The sequence below is a fragment of the Oncorhynchus masou genome, chromosome 24, assembly GCF_036934945.1.
Source record: "Oncorhynchus masou masou isolate Uvic2021 chromosome 24, UVic_Omas_1.1, whole genome shotgun sequence".
Taxonomy (NCBI): domain Eukaryota; kingdom Metazoa; phylum Chordata; class Actinopteri; order Salmoniformes; family Salmonidae; genus Oncorhynchus; species Oncorhynchus masou.
The window spans coordinates 61,562-72,500 of record NC_088235.1 but is presented as its reverse complement, the minus strand read 5'-3'; the positions used below and the strand labels follow the sequence as shown (position 1 = coordinate 72,500).

Genomic DNA, 10,939 nt, shown 5'->3' with positions numbered 1-10,939 from the left:
TGAAAGTTCCGGAATGATCCGTGACCACCCCCATCAAAATCCATCAGTTTAAAGTAGAGATCTCTTGTTGTTGTTGCATGGGCTGAGTCTCAATCCCAGATATCTGCCTTCCTCGCCTGCGGTGGAAGGAGCTGAGCTACAGCAGTGTGGGCTGAGTCTCAATCCCAGATATCTGCCTTCCTCGCCTGCGGTGGAAGGAGCTGAGCTACAGCAGTGTGGGCTGAGTCTCAATCCCAGATATCTGCCTTCCTCGCCTGCGGTGGAAGGAGCTGAGCTACAGCAGTGTGGGCTGAGTCTCAATCCCAGATATCTGCCTTCCTCGCCTGCGGTGGAAGGAGCTGAGCTACAGCAGTGTGGGCTGAGTCTCAATCCCAGATATCTGCCTTCCTCGCCTGTGGTGGAAGGAGCTGAGCTACAGCAGTGTGGGCTGAGTCTCAATCCCAGATATCTGCCTTCCTCGCCTGTGGTGGAAGGTGGCTGAGCTACAGCAGTGTGGGCTGAGTCTCAATCCCAGATATCTGCCTTCCTCGCCTGCGGTGGAAGGTGGCTGAGCTACAGCAGTGTGGGCTGAGTCTCAATCCCAGATATCTGCCTTCCTCGCCTGTGGTGGAAGGAGCTGAGCTACAGCAGTGTGGGCTGAGTCTCAATCCCAGATATCTGCCTTCCTCGCCTGTGGTGGAAGGTGGCTGAGCTACAGCAGTGTGGGCTGAGTCTCAATCCCAGATATCTGCCTTCCTCGCCTGCGGTGGAAGGAGCTGAGCTACAGCAGTGTGGGCTGAGTCTCAATCCCAGATATCTGCCTTCCTCGCCTGTGGTGGAAGGAGCTGAGCTACAGCAGTGTGGGCTGAGTCTCAATCCCAGATATCTGCCTTCCTCGCCTGTGGTGGAAGGTGGCTGAGCTACAGCAGTGTGGGCTGAGTCTCAATCCCAGATATCTGCCTTCCTCGCCTGCGGTGGAAGGTGGCTGAGCTACAGCAGTGTGGGCTGAGTCTCAATCCCAGATATCTGCCTTCCTCGCCTGTGGTGGAAGGTGGCTGAGCTACAGCAGTGTGGGCTGAGTCTCAATCCCAGATATCTGCCTTCCTCGCCTGCGGTGGAAGGAGCTGAGCTACAGCAGTGTGGGCTGAGTCTCAATCCCAGATATCTGCCTTCCTCGCCTGCGGTGGAAGGAGCTGAGCTACAGCAGTGTGGGCTGAGTCTCAATCCCAGATATCTGCCTTCCTCGCCTGCGGTGGAAGGAGCTGAGCTACAGCAGTGTGGGCTGAGTCTCAATCCCAGATATCTGCCTTCCTCGCCTGTGGTGGAAGGAGCTGAGCTACAGCAGTGTGGGCTGAGTCTCAATCCCAGATATCTGCCTTCCTCGCCTGTGGTGGAAGGTGGCTGAGCTACAGCAGTGTGGGCTGAGTCTCAATCCCAGATATCTGCCTTCCTCGCCTGCGGTGGAAGGTGGCTGAGCTACAGCAGTGTGGGCTGAGTCTCAATCCCAGATATCTGCCTTCCTCGCCTGTGGTGGAAGGAGCTGAGCTACAGCAGTGTGGGCTGAGTCTCAATCCCAGATATCTGCCTTCCTCGCCTGTGGTGGAAGGTGGCTGAGCTACAGCAGTGTGGGCTGAGTCTCAATCCCAGATATCTGCCTTCCTCGCCTGCGGTGGAAGGTGGCTGAGCTACAGCAGTGTGGGCTGAGTCTCAATCCCAGATATCTGCCTTCCTCGCCTGCGGTGGAAGGTGGCTGAGCTACAGCAGTGTGGGCTGAGTCTCAAACCCAGATATCTGCCTTCCTCGCCTGCGGTGGAAGGTGGCTGAGCTACAGCAGTGTGGGCTGAGTCTCAATCCCAGATATCTGCCTTCCTCGCCTGTGGTGGAAGGTGGCTGAGCTACAGCAGTGTGGGCTGAGTCTCAATCCCAGATATCTGCCTTCCTCGCCTGTGCTGGAAGGTGGCTGAGCTACAGCAGTGTGGGCTGAGTCTCAATCCCAGATATCTGCCTTCCTCGCCTGCGGTGTTGGTCAGACCAGGAGACATCCTGAAAATCAGTCTTCTCACGGAAACGTCCGTAGAGTCCGAACCGTTTGGCCTACAAACTAATATCACCCCTCTATGGAAAGGGGAGACTCTCACAAACGCGTCCGAAGGTAACCCAGTACAGGTTTAAAACATTGTAAGTGTGGAGGTCATTCTGTGCCAACCAGAAAAGGGTTAATACAGTCAGGTTCATAAGTATTTGGACAGAGACACAATTGGCATCATGTTGTCTCTGTACGCCGCCACAATGGATTTGAACGGAAACAATCAAGGTGTGCTTTAAGTGTAGACTTTCATCTTTAATTTAAGGGTTTTGTCAAAATTATTGTACAAACCGTGTAGAAATTACAACAATTTTTACATGGCCCTGCAATTTTAGAGGCTCAAAAGTAATCATAAATTAAATTGTGAGTTTTAATACTTGGTTGCAAATCCTTTGCAGTCAACGACTTCCTTGGAGTCTGGAACACAAAGACATGGAACACATAGACATGGAACCCATAGACATGGAACACATAGACATGGAACCCATATACATGGAACCCATAGACATGGATACCCATAGACATGGAACACATAGACATGGAACCCATAGACATGGAACCCATAGACATGGAACCCATAGACATGGAACCCATAAACATGGAACACATAGACATGGAACACATAGACATGGAACACACAGACATGGAACACATAGACATGGAACACACAGACATGGAACACATAGACATGGATGTTACGTTCCCCAGTTTATGTGTTGTAGTTTGTGTATTTGCATGTGTTTATTTTAGGAAATGGCTTCCTGAAATCCCTCAAGCAGCTGATTGGTCGACTCCATGGCTAATTGGAGAGCTGACCCCACCCCCTCGTCAAGACGCAGCTGTCTCCAATTACCCATTCATTCTGAAGCCAGTGTTCTGTTCAGGAGAGAGAGATTTTGCTAGAGATTTTGCTAGAGTTTTTGCTGGGCTGAGAGTTGGTATGTTTTGTGAGTTTGTTGCTAAGATAGAGCTTATTTGATGTCCTTTGTTTCTTAGTTTGTTTGTGAAATTGTTTAATATTCTGTTTCATTTGTTCCCAGGGGGGAAGGGGAAGGCACCTACGGAGTGCTTAGGCAAGAGGCCCGCGGGCATACATATACCCGTAGCATATTCGCTGTCTAGGCACACTAGGTAAGACCTGGGCGGACCACCCCCATGTATTTTGGTTAGGGCACCAGGTGGTGCTAAATTAGGTAAGTAGTGGGTAGGCAGGTAAGATAGGAGAGGGGGGGCTTTGAGATTTACTTTCTTTGCTTTGGTTCCGTCCAGCCCCTTTTCCCCATATTACCGTGTGAAGGAATAAAGTCCTGGTAAACGGTACCACATTCTGCCTGTTGTCATTCTTTCTCGCACCTACAGTCCATACCTTTTTCACTTCACGGAGAGTTGAGTTGTAGCAGGGTGTTGCATTCCCTCTTCATAGAGGCGTGCGTAACAATGGAACACAGACATGGAACACATAGACATCACCAGATGCTCCACCAGGCCTTTACTGCAGCTGTCTTCACTTCCTGCTTATTCTTGGTGTTTTGCCATCAGTTTTGCCTTCAGCAAATGAAATGCATGCTCAATTGGATTCAGGTCAGGTGACTGATTTGGCCATTGTACAACATTCCACTTCTTTGCTTTGTTTAAAAAAAACTTTTTTTATTTCACCTTTATTTAACCTGGTAGGCCAGTTGAGAACACCTTTATTTGACCTGGTAGGCTAGTTGAGAACAAGTTCTCATTTGCAATTGCGACCTGGACAAGATGAAGCAATGCAGTTCGACACCAACAACAGAGTTACACATGGAGTAAAAGAAACATACAGTCAATAATAGAGTAGAAAATTCTATATACAGCGTGTGGTAATGAGGTAGGATAAGAGAGGTAAGGCAATAAATAGGCTCATGGTGACGAAGTAATTACAAAATAGCAATTAAACACTGGAATGGTAGATGTGCAGGAGATGAATGTGCAAGTAGAGATACCGGGGTGCCTTATACAAGGATTGGGTTGCTTTCACAGTATTGCTTCGGGGTCATTGTCCATCTGCACTGTGAAGCGCCGTCCAATGAGTTTTGAAGCATTTGGCTGAATCTGAGCAGATAATAACATGATGAACACATTAGCCCTTAACACTTCAGAAGTTATAGTGCTGTGTTTTTATCAGCAGTCACATCATCACTAAATACAAGGGAAGCAGTTCCATCGGCAGCCGTACGTGCCCACGCCATAACACCGCCTCCTCCATGCTTCACAGATGAGGTGTTATGCTTCTCCATTCTCTTCTCTTCCCATCGTTCAAGTTGATCTTTGTCTCATCTCTCATCCGGATGTTGTTCCAGAACTGTACAGGCTTTTGAAAATGTTTTTATGGCAAACTCTAATCTGGCCTTCCTGTTTTTGAGGTTTACAGTCTTGTGGTAAACCGTCTGTATTTACTCTGGTGAAGTCTTCTCTTGGTTGTTGACTTTGACACAGATACGCCGGCCTCCTGGAGGGTGTTCTTGATCTGGCCAACTGTTGTGAAAAGGGTTTTTCTTCTCCATGGAAAGAATGGTTCTGTCATCCACCACAGTTGTTTTCCGTTTTTCTTCAGGGCCTTTTGGTGTTCCTGAGTTCACCAGTGTGTTCTTTCTGTTTAAAGAATGTACCAAATAGTTGATTTGGACCTCGTGTTTTTGCTGTCTCTCTGAGGGGTTTGTTTTTGATTTTTCAGCCCAGTAATGTCTTGCTTCACTGGCAGTGACGGCTCTCTGGACTTCATATTGAGGGTTCAACGGCAACAGATTCCAAATGCAAATGTCATACTTGACCTTTCATCTGCTTACCGGTAAATAACACACCTGGCCATGGAACACCTGAGCAGGCAATTGTCCAATTACTTTTGGTCCCTTAAAAGGGAGGGGCCACATATTAAATGTGATGTGATTCCTACAACCTTTCACCCGATTTGGATGTAAATACCCTCAAATTAAAGCTAAAAGCACATTCTGCTCATATTCATGATTCAATGTCAACTCCAATATGCTGTGGTAGACAGCTACAATTATAATAACTTGGTCAATGTCCAAATATTTATGGACCTGACTGTATGTGTCCAAAAAAACGTCAATATTTCCAGAGCTTTCTCTCCTAGATAGGAGGACAGACACTTCAAAACCTTATTTATTTATTATTTATTTATTATATTTTTACCCCTTTTTTTCTCCCCATTTGGTAGTTACAGTCTTGTCTCATCGCTGCAACTCCCGTAAGGACTCGGGAGAGGCAAAGGTCAAGAGCCGTGCGTCCTCAGAAACACAACCCAACCTAGTCGCACTGCTTCTTGACACAATGCCCACTTAACCCGGGAAGCCAGCCGCACCAATGTGTGGGAGGAAACACTGTACACCTGGTGACCGTGTCAGCGTGCACTGCGCCCGGCCCGTCACGGGAGTCTTTAGTGCACGATGGGACAAGGACATCCCTGCCAGTCAAACCCTCCCCTAACCCGGACGATGCTGGGCCAATTGTGCGCCGCCCCATGGGTCTCCCAGTCGCGGCCGGCTGCGACAGAGTCTGGACTGGAACCAGGATCTCTAGTTTCACAGCTAGCAGGGTCATGCCCTGACCTTAGTATTCTTTGTTTTCTTTATTGTTTTGGTTAGGTCAGGGTGTGTGACATGGGTGATGTATGTGTTTTGAGATTGTCTAGGGGTTTTGTAGGTTTATGGAGTCGTTTACTATCTAGGTGTTTTTGTAAGTCTATGGTTGCCTAGATTGGTTCTCAATTAGAGGCAGCTGTTTATCGTTGTCTCTAATTGGGAACCATATTTAGGCAGCCATCTTCTTTGGGTGTTTCGTGGGCTATTGTCTATGTCTATTTGCCTGTGTCTGCACAGTCAAAACTGTTCGCTGCTCTGGCCCCCCAATGGTGGAACAAACTCCCTCACGACGCCAGGACAGCGGAGTCAATCACCACCTTCCGGAGACACCTGAAACCCCACCTCTTCAAGGAATACCCCCCCCCCCTTAAATGATTTAGATGCACTATTGTAAAGTGGCTGTTCCACTGGATGTCAGAAGGTGAATTCACCAATTTGTAAGTCGCTCTGGATAAGAGCGTCTGCTAAATGACTTAAATGTAAATGTAAATGTAGTATTATTATAGCTTCACGTTCGGTTTGTTATTTTGAATAGTTTGTTAAGTGTTCTTCGTCTTCATTAAAATGATGTATTCATTTTACACTGTGCCTGTAACGGAGTTCTTCTGTTGAAGGAGGAGCGGACCAAAATGCAGCGTGGTGGTTACTCATGTTTATTGAAGAAAGAATGACTAGACATGAAATAACTGAAATGTACAAAAACAACAGACGGAAACAACTATACAGCCTATCTGGTGAATATAAACACAGAGACAGGAACAATCACCCACGAAACACTCAAAGAATATGGCTGCCTAAATATGGTTCCCAATCAGAGACAACGATAATCACCTGACTGATTGAGAACCGCCTCAGGCAGGACATAAAACAATTCCACATGTCAGATTAGTAGGAGGGGGGAGTATCTTAAAACAATTCCATATGTCAGATTAGTAGGAGGGGAGGGCATCTTAAAACAATTCCACATGTCAGCCTGGTGTGTTTCAAAGGTCTAACTGACAGCACCATATTGGAAAGCTGGACAAAACCATATTGGACAACACCATATTGGACAGCTGGACAACACCATAGTGGACAGCTGGACAACACCATAGTGGACAGCTGGACAGCACCATATTGGACAGCTGGACAGCACCATATTGGACAGCTGGACATCACAATATTGGACAGTTGGACAGCACCATATTGGACAGCTGGACAACACCATATTGGACAGCTGGACAACACCCTATTGGACAACACCATATTGGACAACTGGACAACACCATATTGGACAGCTGGACAACACCATATTGGACAACACCATATTGGACAACTGGACAACACCATATTGGACAACTGGACAACACCATATTGGACAACTGGACAACACCATATTGGACAGCTGGACAACACCATATTGGACAGCTGAACAACACCATATTGGACAACTGGACAACACCATATTGGACAGCTGGACAACACCATATTGGACAACTGGACAACACCATATTGGACAGCTGGACAACACCATATTGGACAGCTGGACAACACCATATTGGACAGCTGGACAGCACCATATTGGACAGCTGGACAACACCATATTGGACAGCTGGACAACACCATATTGGACAGCTGGATAGCACCATATTGGACAGCTGGACAACACCATATTCAATCCAATATTGTGTTTGTTATATAGCTCATTTATTATGCATAAAAGGTACAGTAATCCTTCACACAGTTGTGTGAATGGCACCCTATTCCCTTATAATAGTGCACTACTTTTGACCAGCCCTGGTCTACAGTAGTGGACTATAGAGAATAGGGTGCCATTTGGGACACTGGTTTGAACAGATACTGTTGGGACAAAAATAGTCTGTCAGAACTATAAGTCTCTATTGTCAGAACACAGATCCTGAAATACAATGACCTGGTAATGGGGACCGGCTCTCCCCATAGTTAAGCCCCCTCCAGGGTTTAACATAGCTGCTCCCCATAGTTAAGACCCCTCCAGGGTTTAACATAGCTGCTCCCCATAGTTAAGCCCCCTCCAGGGTTTAACATAGCTGCTCCCCATAGTTAAGCCCCCTCCAGGGTTTAACATAGCTGCTCCCCATAGTTAAGCCCCCTCCAGGGTTTAACATAGCTGCTCCCCATAGTTAAGCCCCCTCCAGGGTTTAACATAGCTGCTCCCCATAGTTAAGACCCCTCCAGGGTTTAACATAGCTGCTCCCCATAGTTAAGACCCTCCAGGGTTTAACATAGCTGCTCCCCATCGTTAAGACCCCTCCAGGGTTTAACATAGCTGCTCCCCATAGTTAAGACCCTCCAGGGTTTAACATAGCTGCTCCCCATAGTTAAGACCCCTCCAGGGTTTAACATAGCTGCTCCCCATAGTTAAGATCCCTCCAGGGTTTAACATAGCTGCTCCCCATAGTTAAGACCCCTCCAGGGTTTAACATAGCTGCTCCCCATCGTTAAGACCCCTCCAGGGTTTAACATAGCTGCTCCCATAGTTAAGACCCCTCCAGGGTTTAACATAGCTGCTCCCCATAGTTAAGACCCCTCCAGGGTTTAACATAGCTGCTCCCCATAGTTAAGATCCCTCCAGGGTTTAACATAGCTGCTCCCCATAGTTAAGCCCCCTCCAGGGTTTAACATAGCTGCTCCCCATAGTTAAGACCCCTCCAGGGTTTAACATAGCTGCTCCCCATAGTTAAGAACCCTCCAGGGTTTAACATAGCTGCTCCCCATCGTTAAGACCCCTCCAGGGTTTAACATAGCTGCTCCCCATCGTTAAGACCCCTCCAGGGTTTAACATAGCTGCTCCCCATCGTTAAGCCCCCTCCAGGGTTTAACATAGCTGCTCCCCATAGTTAAGACCCCTCCAGGGTTTAACATAGCTGCTCCCCATCGTTAAGACCCCTCCAGGGTTTAACATAGCTGCTCCCCATAGTTAAGCCCCCTCGAGGGTTTAACATAGCTGCTCCCCATCGTTAAGACCCCTCCAGGGTTTAACATAGCTGCTCACTGTGGTCACGGCTATATTGTTGTCTCTGTCTGGCAGGACCATAGTCAGGGAAGGAAGCCCTGCCATTCATGTTTAATGAGATAGTCTATTAATGCCTTTATGTCTCAGTAGTTCCAGCCTCAGGGCAACCACATCAGGACCATTGATACATGGTGGGAGGCAACCCGTCTGTAGAGAGACTCATTAATGCATGGTTCTATATTTACATTTACATTTAAGTCATTTAGCAGACGCTCTTATCCAGAGCGACTTACAAATTGGTGAATTCACCTTCTGACATCCAGTGGAGCAGCCACTTTACAATAGTGCATCTAAATCATTTAAGGGGGGGGGGGGGTGAGAAGGATTACTTATCCTATCCTAGGTATTCCTATATTGAGGGGTACAGTAGGTTGCCTCTGATATCTTGACAGGTCAGTGACAGATCATTTGTCTTTTGTAAAAAGCTACCTGGTCTGGGTATGAATTCTAGAGCAGACGAAGTGGACAAAGTACATTTGATTATGTAAATACACGAACTCGGTTTATATTGTAAAAAAAACAACAAAACAAGTCTGTAGATGTAAATGAACATAATCTATCAGGTTAGTATCGATCAATACAGACACTGTTCTCCCGTGCCAACCGAGGACCAAGGACGTTGTCTGAGCCAAACTCTGTGTAACCCTATAAGTCCTTAGTTATAATTAGCCAGTGGCGTCCATTCTGTTCCCGCTTCGGGCCTAGAGGACGCCTCGTACATTCTGTGCTACCAGACATCTGTCGACAGTTCTCATAAAACACACGAATCGAAAGGAATGGCAGCACAGGTCATTGCTATGCTGCCTGACTGCCTGGGAGGTATTGTTGTCTTGGCTGTTGTGTCTGCCTGGTGCCCAGCGTTGCCCACAGAGTGTCTCTCACACTGTACTTGGGGTTGTTTTTCTAAGTAAAGTGAGCAGTATTTTTATGTCCCCTTTAATAGTGCTGTCATGTAACAAAACAACAACTTCCCATTAGGATGTGTTCTTGTTTTGACTCATTTGACTGTCAGGAAATACTTCCTCTGACCTCTGACCTCTGCCTTCTCTTTGTAGGCCTAGATTTAAAACGCTTTTATTTAAATTTTTTAAGTGCAATATCTTGAAATGAGTAAATATTCATAACATGGTAAATAGGAGAGTTTATCTACTACTGCTGTTTTGACATTCAGTGACTTCCTCTGCCTCACTTGACAACAGTAAAACCTTTACACAATGTGGACATATGAATGAACAGACAAGACAAACAATGAAGCTTCTAACCTTTCTCTGCTGTTTCTCCCAGGCGGGGTCCAGAAGCAGGTCTCTGTCCCACTCGTCATCCTGGATGGTGTAGTCATTATTCTGCTGTTCCTGCATCTGCATCGTGTATCCATTATTATAGTCTACCGATGTCTGCATCGTGTATCCATTATTATAGTCTACAGATGTCTGCATCGTCTGGTTCTGCATCGTCTGGTTCTGCATCGTCTGGGTCTGCATCGTCTGGGTCTGCATCATCTGGTTCTGCATCGTCTGGTTCTGCATCGTCTGGGTCTGCATCATCTGGCTCTGCATCTTCTGCATCATGAAGCTCTGGAACAACACACCTGACTACGGGACAACAGGTGGTGAACAGGAGACAAGACAACGACAAAAAACCTTTTGTGTGAGTTTCTTCTCCTGAAGTCACTGCTGCAGCTTGATCAGAAGATGTGTTGGGGGGGTTGGAGTCAGAAAGCTGATTAGTCAGTCAGTGTCCTCCCACTATCTCTTTCTCCCTCTCTCTCTCTCTCTCTCTCTCTCTCTCTGTCTCTCTCTCTGTCTCCCTGTCTCTCTCTCTCTCTCTCTCTGTCTCTCTCTCTCTCTCTCTGGGTCTCTCTCTCTCTCTCTCTCTCTCTGAGTGTCTGTCTGTCCCTTGTTGTCCTTGGACTGCCCTGCAGCAGTTGTCCAGGCAGAGAATGTACCTACTAGTTATAGTTGGGTGTCATGTGTCACAGTGACCAATAAGAAATTGTTATCTGTTGTGTGATCATTCAGAATGGGAGTCTATTATTGGTTACACCGTTAACTGTCTTCCTGAGACCATGGAGTTAAATCCAGGGCCTTCGGTAAAGTATTCAGACCCCGTTGACTCGTCCCACATTTTGGTACGTTACAGCCTCATTCTAACATGGATTTACGTAAAACAATATCCTCAGCAATCTACACACAATACCCTATAATGACA

At 47.0% G+C, this 10,939-nt stretch overlaps 1 pseudogene; it reads right to left on the bottom strand.

Annotated features, from left to right (window-relative positions):
- The window catches only part of LOC135513344 (alpha-actinin-2-like), a 107,325-nt pseudogene extending 97,118 nt beyond the window's left edge, over positions 1-10,207 (bottom strand).
- Positions 10,208-10,939: the final 732 nt, after the last annotated feature.